Source organism: Pithys albifrons, chromosome 7 (genome assembly GCF_047495875.1).
Source record: "Pithys albifrons albifrons isolate INPA30051 chromosome 7, PitAlb_v1, whole genome shotgun sequence".
In the NCBI taxonomy this organism is placed as follows: domain Eukaryota; kingdom Metazoa; phylum Chordata; class Aves; order Passeriformes; family Thamnophilidae; genus Pithys; species Pithys albifrons.
The window spans coordinates 4,381,203-4,393,179 of NC_092464.1; positions in this window are offsets into that span (position 1 = coordinate 4,381,203).

Sequence of the window (11,977 nt, forward strand, 5' to 3'; positions counted from 1 at the left end):
TCCTAACCCCTACCACTTATCAGTAGCTCAAATTCTTTTAGTGTTTAGACATCTTTTCAAGGTAGAGAGCTGAAAAATATCAGAAGGCCTGCAGAACAAGACATAAACATAAACCAACAACCTTGAGTCTAAGGACACTGGAAAACCTCCAAGAGCCCTTTGTGTGCTGAAGAAGACAAAAATGAAGAACAGAGTCCCACTGACCCCACACTCAAGTCCTAAGGAGGTGTAACCAGGAGCAAGATGGGGCTGGAGGGAGAGATGTGTGAACTGGGGATTGGGTGAACATTATTATAAAGACCAGGGAAATCAGTGTTCAGGAGATGCCATCATGTATTCCTAAAAGCCCTAGGCCTGGACATTAAAGAATCTACCTTTTTATCTCATCCCACATTAAACTGGCTCGGAGTCTGTTTCTGGGGTCTCTCACCACATCAGCCTCTATTCATTTCTGGTCATATTCAGTTTGCTTGTGCCATCATATTGTGTGTGGCCTTCTCCCTTCAAATATGTTTTTGTAGATGTCAAAAATAGGAAGAAGATCTGGAAAACGCAGCTGGAGTTAATGGCAGTTCCCTGATTTCATTTCAGAGTTGCAATTAGAGATCTAGATGGAATCAGATAACTCACAAGGACTTTCAAAACCACTTAAATGTCAGTTAAATACTGAAGTTATTTTGCTGAAGCACATGTTAGTCTTACTTGAAAAGTGTTTGGGACCTCGGGATGGGTGGAGTGAATACTTTGTGGATGTCTTTGGTTGAAGGTCAGATCTGAAAAAATTCTCCCCTGTGAGGGTTGGCAGGCCCTGGCACAGGGTGCCCAGAGAAGCTGTGACTGTCCCATCCCTGGGACTGTCCAAGGCCAGGTTGGCACCATCCTTGGTAGGAGCTGGATGGTCTATAAGTTCCCATCCAACCCAACCATTCTAGGATTCTATGAATCTATAATTTCACTCATCTGAAAGTTAGCCATCTGGTCTAACCTAGTGATCAAGCTCCTTCCTGATCAGTGGAAAGGCACAGATTGCCCTTTAGGTATTTATTTTACTCTAGACTGACTGTGTGAAAATCTGTTTCTCAGATTTCAAAGGGAATTTAAATGACTGGCCTAATTTTCAATAGCTAAAATCAGATGGGATTAACCCTTTTTTCCATCCAGTTCCATGGTTGCTTTCAGCCATGGCAAACTGATCTTAAAGATCAACTTAGTTCCTCTGGTGAGACTGAAACTTTCCCATGAGTCACCTCTTTAGCATCAAGATGCCTTGACAGGCAGGGAGAATGACAGAAATGTGAGGCAGAGGAGGTAAGGAAAACAACTTTTTGACTAAGCATGTCATCAGCAAAGCTCAGACATTTCTTCAGACTAAGAAGAAAGAAAAATTATGAAAGGCTGGCAACAAATACTCTCCCTCCAATCACTGGAAAAGAAAATTCAGGATAACCAAGACAGACGTCGTAAGGAAAAAAAAAGGAGAATAATACAGCAACAACAACAACAAATCCAAACAAACACACACCTCAAATAGAAGGAGAGGTTTCTCTATGTAAATACTCTGTACACTTTTACTTATTTTTAAGTCTCCTGTGACTGTTAATCATTTTAGTCACCACTTCATAATCATTTTCCCTACTGTAAAGATGGACAACTAAAATGCAAAAGAGCCAAGCCATGACCAAAGTTATGCAAGAAGCCTGTGGCAGATTGGAGAATTAAGCAAGGTTGCTTGACTTCTAGCTAAGAACATATTTAAAAAACACCAGCCAAGTCCCATAAAAAAAAAAAAAGTGAAAAAATAAGTTAAAAAAAAACAACAAAGAGGGTGCAAGGTGATGTCATTTCTGTATAAAGACTTCTCCTTCTAGAGGGGGCTCTGGCCACTGCAAATAACTTCCTGATAAATATTTTAGGGCATGTTCTTTTCACTGCTGAGGTTGTTCAAATCCTGCATTCTCTCACACCATGGATTGTAGATCAGCCTTTTGTGTCTAACATGCTGCAGAAGGAAGGCAATGTTATGAATCCTCTCCTTGCTTTGACACAGATTTGGATTTAAAGGCAGGATTTCTGTCAGGGGAGATATTTCTGACCTACACAGATGGAGCAGTGTGGAATGATGATGTAGGGATGACTCCACAAGGTGTTGCTCACAGCTTTGGGTAAGAACAGGTGGAGGTGTCTCAGACAGAATGCTGGCAAGGATGAGGAATTTGCTGTAATGGAAATCTAGGTCTGAGTTAGACCAAGGGTCTCTTCATCTTTGTGGAGCAAACCCAGGAACAGAGCATTGCAAAAGTCATTGAAGCAAATTGAAATCTTTATTCTGTGATTTGCATTGGGGCTGATGTGGGAGGCAGAACTCACATCTTGCTCTAAAACCTGGGAGGGGGATCAGAGAGAGGCACAGCGGGTGACTGGGAGTGGATTCTCACATTGTCCATGTCAGGTCATTCTCTGCACAGTAAACCAAAAGCAAATGCAAAACACCCCAAGCATCTGTTTTTCACAAGTGTGATGGACAAAGAGTGTGTAAAACAAGCTCAGTGCCCTGTGCTTCAGGATACCAGAGTAATACCTGCTAGATGTCTTTCCCTGTGTTTAATGCCTCTGACACCACACACATCCCAAACAAGGACTTTCATCAGTGCTTTGTCATCAATCACATGTGAAGGTGGAAGGATCACCTAATCCATCTCCAAATGACAAATGGGATAAACACCCTGATGTTACTCCTGACAGATGCATGTCTGACTCAGTCCTAAAAGCTGCCATTAAAGGCATTCCTCCATCATCCTGGGTAGATGTTCTGGGTTTTAGGGATGAGACTCATTTCACACACATTTACACATTTATACCCAGACATTGGCAGCTCAGCCAGCCCTTTTGGATCCTTCTGGGTCTTTCTGGGGCCCTTTGGGTTAATTTTATTATCAGGGACAACAGAAATGTGGTGGACAAGACTCCTCTAGCTTGTTTCAGATTTCTGCCATGGTGTGAGATTAATAATATTCATTCTGAGTCTCCCTATGGAATATGTTCCCATATGACCAGGTACAACAGAGACAAATGTCTCTGTCACTTGACCTTCATCATCACACAGTGAAACATCTTTTGCCAGCACCTATTCTGCAACTCCTCCAGCCAGGAACTCTAACCCAAAGGGCTTCATGGTAGGGTCTAACACTTGCCTAAAACACATCTCAAAATGAGATTTACTTTTTTTAGCAGTAAAAACATCATGTTTTGAATTCATGTGCAGAATGGAATTCATTATCACCTCCAGGTCCTCTTGTCTTATCCTTGTGATTAGTGAGTTGCTTGTTATTCGAATTGTGTATTATATTTTATTTTCAGTTTATCCTTATTTATTTCCCTTTTAAAATAAGAATTGCTGCATTCTATTTGACATGGTAGCAGTTTTTAATTTTAATCCAATCCAGCCTCATTTATCCTTATAAGCCAACTGCTATGTATGTGTACAAAACCACCTAAATGCACAAACACGAAGCTTCAGAAGCACAGATCTATCATATGTATAAATTTACACAAAATCCCTTTGTGTATATGTAAAGAAATGTAGATTAGCAGCTAAACTGCAAATTTATTTCTATTTCTTTTTGAATTCACTCAATTCAAAGCCTGAAAATGAAGCTGGTGTAGAAGACATCAAATATAATGAGATATGTGTAGCAACAAGTCAATGTAAATTGTGCTGTCAGTGCTGTCTCCTTCCTTACACCACCAATTTGGGAGCTACTTTTAGCTTTGATTCAAATATCTACTCATTTTGAAAATGACAAGTGAGTAGGGAAACATCTGCACTGACACAGGGACATTCATTTCTTTGAATCCACAGATAAAAAAGCACTGGGTGGTCAAAATTAGGAAAAACTGTATTCCATTTTCCCTGGGAGATACATATCTGAGACTGCCCAGTTTCTTTTTATGCACTGCAACATTTATTACTATAGTAACAACACACAGCTCTTTAATTTGTTTGATTGCAGGCTGAGAATCAGAGAGAAAAGCAGATTGGTGAAATTTTCAGTAGGATATGAATCTTTCTACTTAAAAAAAAATGTCCAAGAAGGAACATTCAGTTCTCTGCTGTTGCCTTACAGAAATGAAGCCATTTTACTTTTCCTCTTCAGCAAGACCTAATGGAAAAAAAACCAAATTATTTTTGCTTTCTTTTAGTTTTTATTCCTTTTAGTTTTGTCACTCTGAGTATAGAACTTTCAAAAAAATGTAGTCATTCAATATTTCCTGATAGATCAGATTTTCAGAGGAATCATTCCTTTCCCAACACTGATGCCTTCCATCCACTGTTCTTTTTTTTAATTTTCATTTATTTTGCCTGGTATTTGTTGTAATAACAATAGCTCCAAAATCCAGGTCCCATTTAAATTTGTTTTCTCATCAAACTCTGTATACAAGGAATCAAAAATGTCCATATTGTTGTGCTTTAGGGTTAACAGAAGTGGATTTACTGAGGTTTTTGCCACATCCTTTACTCTATTTTTAACCTTATATAGAACAGACACCATTGGTATGTTTATTCTCCTGTGCTTCCAGAAGGGTTGAGAGATCAGGCTTGTGTTGCCTGATTTGAACATTCTGAATCCATATTTGCCTTGCAGGGCAGCAAAGGCATATTTTATTTTAGCCCAAATTTCCATTGCTGCCAAACTTGGCTCAGCTTCATCCAGGTGAGCACCTGTGTCCCAAATGACTCCCAGAGAAATTCCCAGAGATGGATTTCTCCCTCTTTTTCCTAATGTCTACTTCTTTGGAGAGCCTGTAGCAGAACTGCAGAAACATCCACATGTTCTTGACTTGGGTCCCCATGAGGGGAAGCAGAAGGACAGCAACTGTTCTCTTCTATCTGATGATCATGGACAGGACCCAAGGGAATGGTATAAAGCTGTGTCAGGGAAGAGTTAGGTTGGGTATTAGGAAAATATTTTATCCCCAGAGGGTGGTGGGCACTGACCAGGCTCCCCAGGGCAGTGGGCACAGCCCCAAGGCTGCCAGAGCTCCAGGAGTGTTTCCACAACACTCTCAGGCACATGATGGGATTGCTGTGGTGTCCTGTGCAGGGCTGGAGTTGGACTCAGTGAACATTGTGGGTCCTTTCCAGCTCAGGATATTCAGGGATTCCAAGGCATTGACAGGGTGGCTCAAAGGGTTTGGGCAATCTGTGGACTCAGTTTAACTCTGGGAGTGGAAATGTCATTAATTTTGAAAACAACCAAGATACAAACAGGCAGGTCTTTCTGCTGGTTGTTCTGTGCAGGGGAATGCAGATACGACTCATCTTCAAACTGTCAAGTGAGTGCATCCTTTACTGTTTCCTCTTACACTCCTTTTCAGTCCAAACTCACTTTTTACATCTACAAACACCTTGCTCAAAATACAGCTCCTTCCACCCTCACTTTAAAGCACAGAGAACATTTTTGTCCTACTAAAGCTCAAATCTGTTCTGGTGAATCTTTGCTGTTCAGACTTCATGAATCAGAAAGCCATTTTCTGTTATTTTTTTATTTGAATATAATACAAGCTGCTGTTATTCTGGGAATGTAAAGCAGGAGATGAATTATATTTCACTCGAGAAGAAAGTATTTGTGATAGGAAAAACAGCTCACTTGCCCAGAGGTGTTATTATGTCTGCTGAAACCCAAGTGCTATTCAGTTACCCTTAAAGCAGCAGAATATGCACACAGCAGAAATTATAAAGCAGAAACTCTGCAGCTTCCTCTCTGGTGTAATTCATTCGCTGTATCCACCTCCTCCAAAGTCATTATACACTTGGTAATAGAATGCTCAAAACCAAACACAGGGTATTTTTTCTCCAGCCTGTTAGAGCTGACATCAAAAGAGTCAGGAAGGCAGAAATCTCATACAATTTGAATAAACTCCTTGCAATGCACTGCATCTGCCCAATGATCAAAACAACGTGTGGGATTGAGGAGGATTTGTTTTATTTTTTAGCTTTCCTTGCACATTTTCAAGGGTGGTTTGTATTATGATTTCCATCCTAATGGCCAGAGTTTATACTTTTTGAAGGATTTTGAAGAGATTTAAGTGGAAAACAAGGAGGGAAATATCAACATCTTTGTGAAAGTGCAGAGGTCATATAACTTCATGCTGAGCAGTGAATAAACTGCAACTCCATCAAACAAAGTGGCAACATGCTCTGGGAGACTCCTACAGATGTAAAGGGACCGTGTCATGGGAAGAAGATCAGAGCTGATAATGAACAGGATCTAGAAAATCAGAGTATCTCAGAATGGTTGGGTTGGAAGGGACTTTAAAATTTATCCAGTTCCAACCCTCTGCCATGGGCAGGGACACCTTCCACTATCCCAGGTTGCTCCAAGCCCTGTCCAGCCTGGCCTTGGACACTCCCAGGGATGGGGCAGCCACAGTTTCTCTGGGCAACCTGTGCCAGGGCCTGCCCACCCTCACAGGAAAAAGTGTCTTCCTAAAATCTAATCTAAGTTTCCCATCTTCAGCCTGAATCCATTCCCCCTTGTCCTGTCACTCTATGCCCTTGTCCAAAGTCCTTCTACGAGTCTCTTATGAACTTTTAGGCACTGGAAGGATCTCTCTGGTCTCCCTGGATTCTTCACTTCTCCAGGCTGAATTTCCCCAGATATCTCAGTTTCCTCCAGAGCAGAGTTGTTCCAGCCTTCTGAGCATCTTCATGGCTCTTGTCTGCACTCACTCCAACACCTCCACATCCTTCTCATGTTGGGGGCCTCCTCACCTCATTTGACTTCACCAGGTCAAATAAACTTCCTCACCATTTTCTCCAGTTCTCAGATTGCCCAGTGCCAAGGGATTGAGGAGATTCCTCAAAAACTGAGTTCTAATAACCTCCTGCTGTACAATTGTGCTGCTTGGGCTGTGGTTATAGCAGACAGTTATAGTCTACAGACTTCACTTTGGCCCCATATGCAATATGGCATTATATGCTGTACTGTAGGACTATATGTGACTATAGGATTATGTCAAGGATATGACTGAGGCCAAAAGAAAAGATAAAGAGATGAGGTGAAATCAAACCTTTCTTTGAAAAGTGGGGAAAATTAGTTCAAATGCACAATGAAAGCATGCACCTTAATGGATGCTCTGGGAAGGGTTGTACCCCCCTTAACTCACAAGAGAAGAGGGAAGAATAGTTCAGGATATGACAGATTAATTTAATAATTTAATCCTTTAAAAGGCAGATGTCTAATTTTGAGACAGTTGCTGCCTTTGACATCCATGGAAGGAAATAAACACTTCCAGGGCACCAGACTAAGATTCATCAGGTGAACAAGCTGTGGAGGAAGCTGCTTCCAGTGATAGAGAGGAGCAGAGAGAGAACTCTGAGTCCTTTGGACTCTCTGTTGAACACAGAAGGAGTTTAATGTCTGTTCCATACCCCTGCCAAAAACCCAAGAGTTACTTCCACCAGGATTTCATAACCTTTCTTAAATTAATAACAAAATGTCAGATAGTTTTCTAAATGGAGGCAGAACCAGGGCTAAGTAAACCTCAGGAAAAACCCTTCCTTTAGATGGATTTTGGAAGATGTTCTTCTAAGAGCACAGACCAACATTTTTTTCCAGAATGACATTGAATATGAACCAATTTGGTGCAGAATCAAATGAATACATGTGAACCACTCAGATGAGGTGCTCCTTTAATTTTAATGAGTTTCACATGCACAACTAAATTTTTTAGTAAAGTGAATAATCTTGTTGGAGAAACAAAAATATGTGAGAGAGTAAACAAGCAGACTCCAGCCTTCAGCTGAGAGGAAAGGAGAAGGACTTGCAGTGAGTTAAAAATAAACCATATGCCAGCTATTACCCCTTGATAGTTGCTTTGGATACTGAGGATCATTACTCTGTCTGTTTGTGTAATGTGAGAAAAGGAATTAGGATTTCATGAACACACTTGAATACTCAAGGGGATGTTAATACATATGCATAAGTTAGGAGAATTAGTTTTAATAAGGAAATTAATTAGATTACCTAGAAGGTTTTTATCATATTTTTTAAGAATCCAAGTGGCACTGTGTTACCAGTAAAGTGGTGTTGGCTGATAAACCACAAATTATTTAGTTAGCTCTGAAGAATCCATATATTCTCATTGCATTAAACAGCAAACTGTTAATAAATCTGATTTTGTTTGGCTTCCTTTTCAAGGAGATCTTTAAAATACTTGTATTTTTATCTTGAACAGAGCCTTAGCTGGACATCACTATCACTACCAAGGACGTAGAGCAGCTGTGCTAATTTACTTCAGGTGAAAATTGTGAATGTTTGAAAACTATTAAGCTGCTGAAAACAAAACTATATATTGAAAAGGGGCAGAACTGCAGGGTTGTTCTGCAGTGTCTAAATTTCCATGTTCAAAGAATTGCCTCTTTTGCACTTCCCCACACTGATTGAATCAGAAATCAGAGGAAGACTTCTAAACAACAGAGAGTTTCTGGAATACTCAGTCCTGTTTAAAGTAGTGTCTTAGAAAGCTTTAATGAGTCTCCAGTATAGAAACCCTTTTCTTGATCTCAAAAATAATCCAAGTACCCCAATTCTCTACACATAAATTTTTCAACTGCTTCTTTGCATGGTAGAGGTAAATCATCTGAGATATGGGATAATGGGAATGTGTTGTGAAATTCATGTCATCTACTCACAGCATGTATCCAGTCTGAGCTGTCTCAGTAACTGCAAAGGGAAGGAGATCTCCAGAGGATGCTCATCCCTCCCACTTTGGGGTCTGTAGAATCACAGTCTTCAAGGTTTGAAAAGACCTTTAAAATCATTGAGGTCAACCCTTAATCCACCTCTGCTGGGGCCACCACTAAACCATGTCCCCAAGTGCCACAACTACATGCCTTTTGAATACCTCCAGGGATGGTGACTCCACCAGTTCTCTGAGCAGCCTGTTCCAGGGCTTGACTAATCTTGCCATGAAGAAATTCCTAATATCCAAACTAAACCACCCCTGGTGCAACTTGAGGCTGTTTCCTCTCATCCTGCTATTCGTTACCTGTGAGGAAAGACCAACTCCCACTTGGCTCCAGCTTCTTCTCAGGTGGTTGTAGAGAGTGACAAGGTCCTCCCTGAGCCTCCTTTTCTCCAGGCTGAGCCCCTCCAGTTCCCTCAGCATCTCCTCATCAGACTTGTGCTCCAGCCCCTTCCCCAGCTCTGTTCCTTTCTCTGGACACACTCCAGCCCTTCCATGTCTTTCTTCTCATGAGGGTCCTAAATCTGAGCCCAGGATTTGAGGTTTGGTCTGCCCAGTGCTGATTTCAGGGGAACAATCACTTCCCTGAATACCTCACTTGCTCATACAGAAGTGTCTGATGCCACTGGAGATGCCCTAAACGGTCTTGTTTGACCTTCTAGAAGACAACAGGTTGCATTAGGGTTCTCTGCTGTATCTGCCAACTCCATATAGATATTTTGGGTTCCATATGTCAGCTTGCATTGCAGTGGGTGTCTGTATGTAGGTACCTGGAGAGGAGCTCAGGCACCCTGCTCAGGTATGGAGGTCTAGACTGCAACACTCAAATTTCCTATTCTGGGTCTGGAGCCTCAAGAGTGAGAACATGAACTGCATTCCTGAAAACAGACACCATAGTTTCTACAATTAGTGATCTGTCCCTCTTTTTCCAAGAAGATATTTTCTTTCACTCTTGTTTAAAGGTCTAAAAATTTTAGAGTCTGGATAATTCAATCTCAGCTTTTAAAGGCGAAAAAAAAAGATAAAATTACAGATTGGGGGATTTCCTTTAAAACTTTATGACATTCTATATCATCTGAGGGGTAATAATTTAAATGAGCAGTTGCTACAAAAAGAATGGTCAAACCTATGCTGTATATTGTATTAATGTAATAATTTTTCAGCTTTTTTTGTCACTCTGCATCTTCCACTACAGTTTTTGTCCATGGAGATTGCTTGAAACCAGACAGCAGAACATTTTAATATGCACTCAGAGTCACAAGGGTAAGGTCTCTCCCTTTTTTTGGTTAAAAAATAGGCAAATGAATGTGAAGAAACATGCTGATGACAGACTGTGTGAAAAGGAGCAGGAATATATCAAGGTCTTTAATTGAGCTCCTTCATTCTTAGAATGAATAACATGTAATGGCTCTTTGGCAGTAGGAGCTGGGCTGTTTTGAAGAGCTGTCTGACAGTAAGCACAAGGGCATATTAATTTTCCTGCCACCTGAAAGCATCAGACCATCACATGATGGCTTAATACTCATTAAACTCTCCTCTAAAGCACCTTTGATATGCTGCAGGACTGCATAATAAAGAAGAAATAAACTTGGCTAAATTACTGTTCCCAATTTGTAGCACAGAAGTCTAAATTGTCATTCTCTGAAAGGAGGTTGTAGCAAGGGGCAGGTCGGCCTCTTCTCCCGGGTAACAAGTGACAGGAAGAGAGGACAGGGCCTCCAGCTGTGACAGGAGAGGTTCAGGCAGGACATCAGAAGGAATTTCTTCATGGAAAGGGTTGTTAAACATTGGGATAGACTGCACAGGGAGGTGGTGGAGCCACCATCCCTGGAGGTGTTCAAAAAAAACTGGACATGACATTTAATACCATGGTCTGGCTGAAAAGGTGGTGATGGGTCAGAGGTTCAGCTTGATGATCCTGAAGGTCTTTTCCCATTTTAATGATTTTGTGATTCTGTGAAATTCTGTTCCCTTGATCCTTGTTTATTTCTTTCCTGATTGCAACACAAAGATGAATAAGTGCCTGATATTGAAGTGGTGGTTGACTTATCAGCTGCTTATCAGTTGTGGTGTGAAGTGAGACAGTTGAGTTAATAACTTCAGAGTCCCTGGCAGTTTCCCCCCCTGAGAAAAGGCAGCTCCTGCCAATCAGTGCTAACTCTCCCCAGCATCCAAACTTGTTAGTGGCAACCACCTGCTGCTTCTGTAATGCACTGACAATGCACAGCAGAATGTTATGCAACTTTCATGCCGAGATGTGGATGAGAGCACCATGTGCCAAAATGGAGAGTAGGGCTTGGTGGGAAGTGGTGGCCAGAATCACAGAATATCCTGAGCTGGAAGGGACCCACAAAGCTCATCGAGTCCAAACCCTTGCCCTGCACAGAACCATCCTCAAGAATCACACCACATGTCTGAGAGTGTTGTCCAAACTTCTTGAGCTCTGGCAGCCTCAGTGCTCTGCCCACTGCCCTGGGGAGCCTGTTCAGTGCCCAACCACCCTCTGGGGGAAGAACCTTTTCCTGTTATCCAACCAAAACCTCATATCCAACCTAAACCTCCACTGAACTCAAGTGAAAACTGTGTTTTCTTTTCTAAAAGACCTATTTGTCTTCCTTCATAGTTAAAAGAGAAAGAGAGAGATCTGTTCTATTTAATATATTTTCGATATTTATTTGCCAAGGACTGAGTTGGTCACACAATCCACTGACTAATAAATCTCCACTGTCAAAGGGAGTCAAAGATATGGGTCAAATATATATATTGAAGTTATAAGTGTCTACATTTTGCATATAAAGCCCATATTCCACGCTGAAAATCAGCCAGTCCTCTGGTTCCCAAACAGCCATGCCTTACAGCACAGGAAAAACAGCAGGCAGCAACCACCAGCAGCCTTCACACTGCCAGAAACAGCTTCTTCAGCGATTGCACTTGCACCAGGCAGCTCCCTGAACACAGAAATGCCTCCTCTGGGGCATGCCCACAACCACATCCTTTTGGGTGGCACTGAGCAGCTAAGCATGTAATTCACATTTATGTCCTGTCAGGATTTAAACCCCAATCATTCCTCTGAATGCACTAAAGAGACACACAGAAAGCTTTGGCAGAACTTTTAAATTCAGCAAATTGAAGTGTTTCCTTTTTTTTCCTTTTATCTAGTAACTCGTGGTCAGAGATTTGAAGTTTGGCTCAGCCAAGGAGAGCTGAACCCAAATAAACCTGTTGTAGC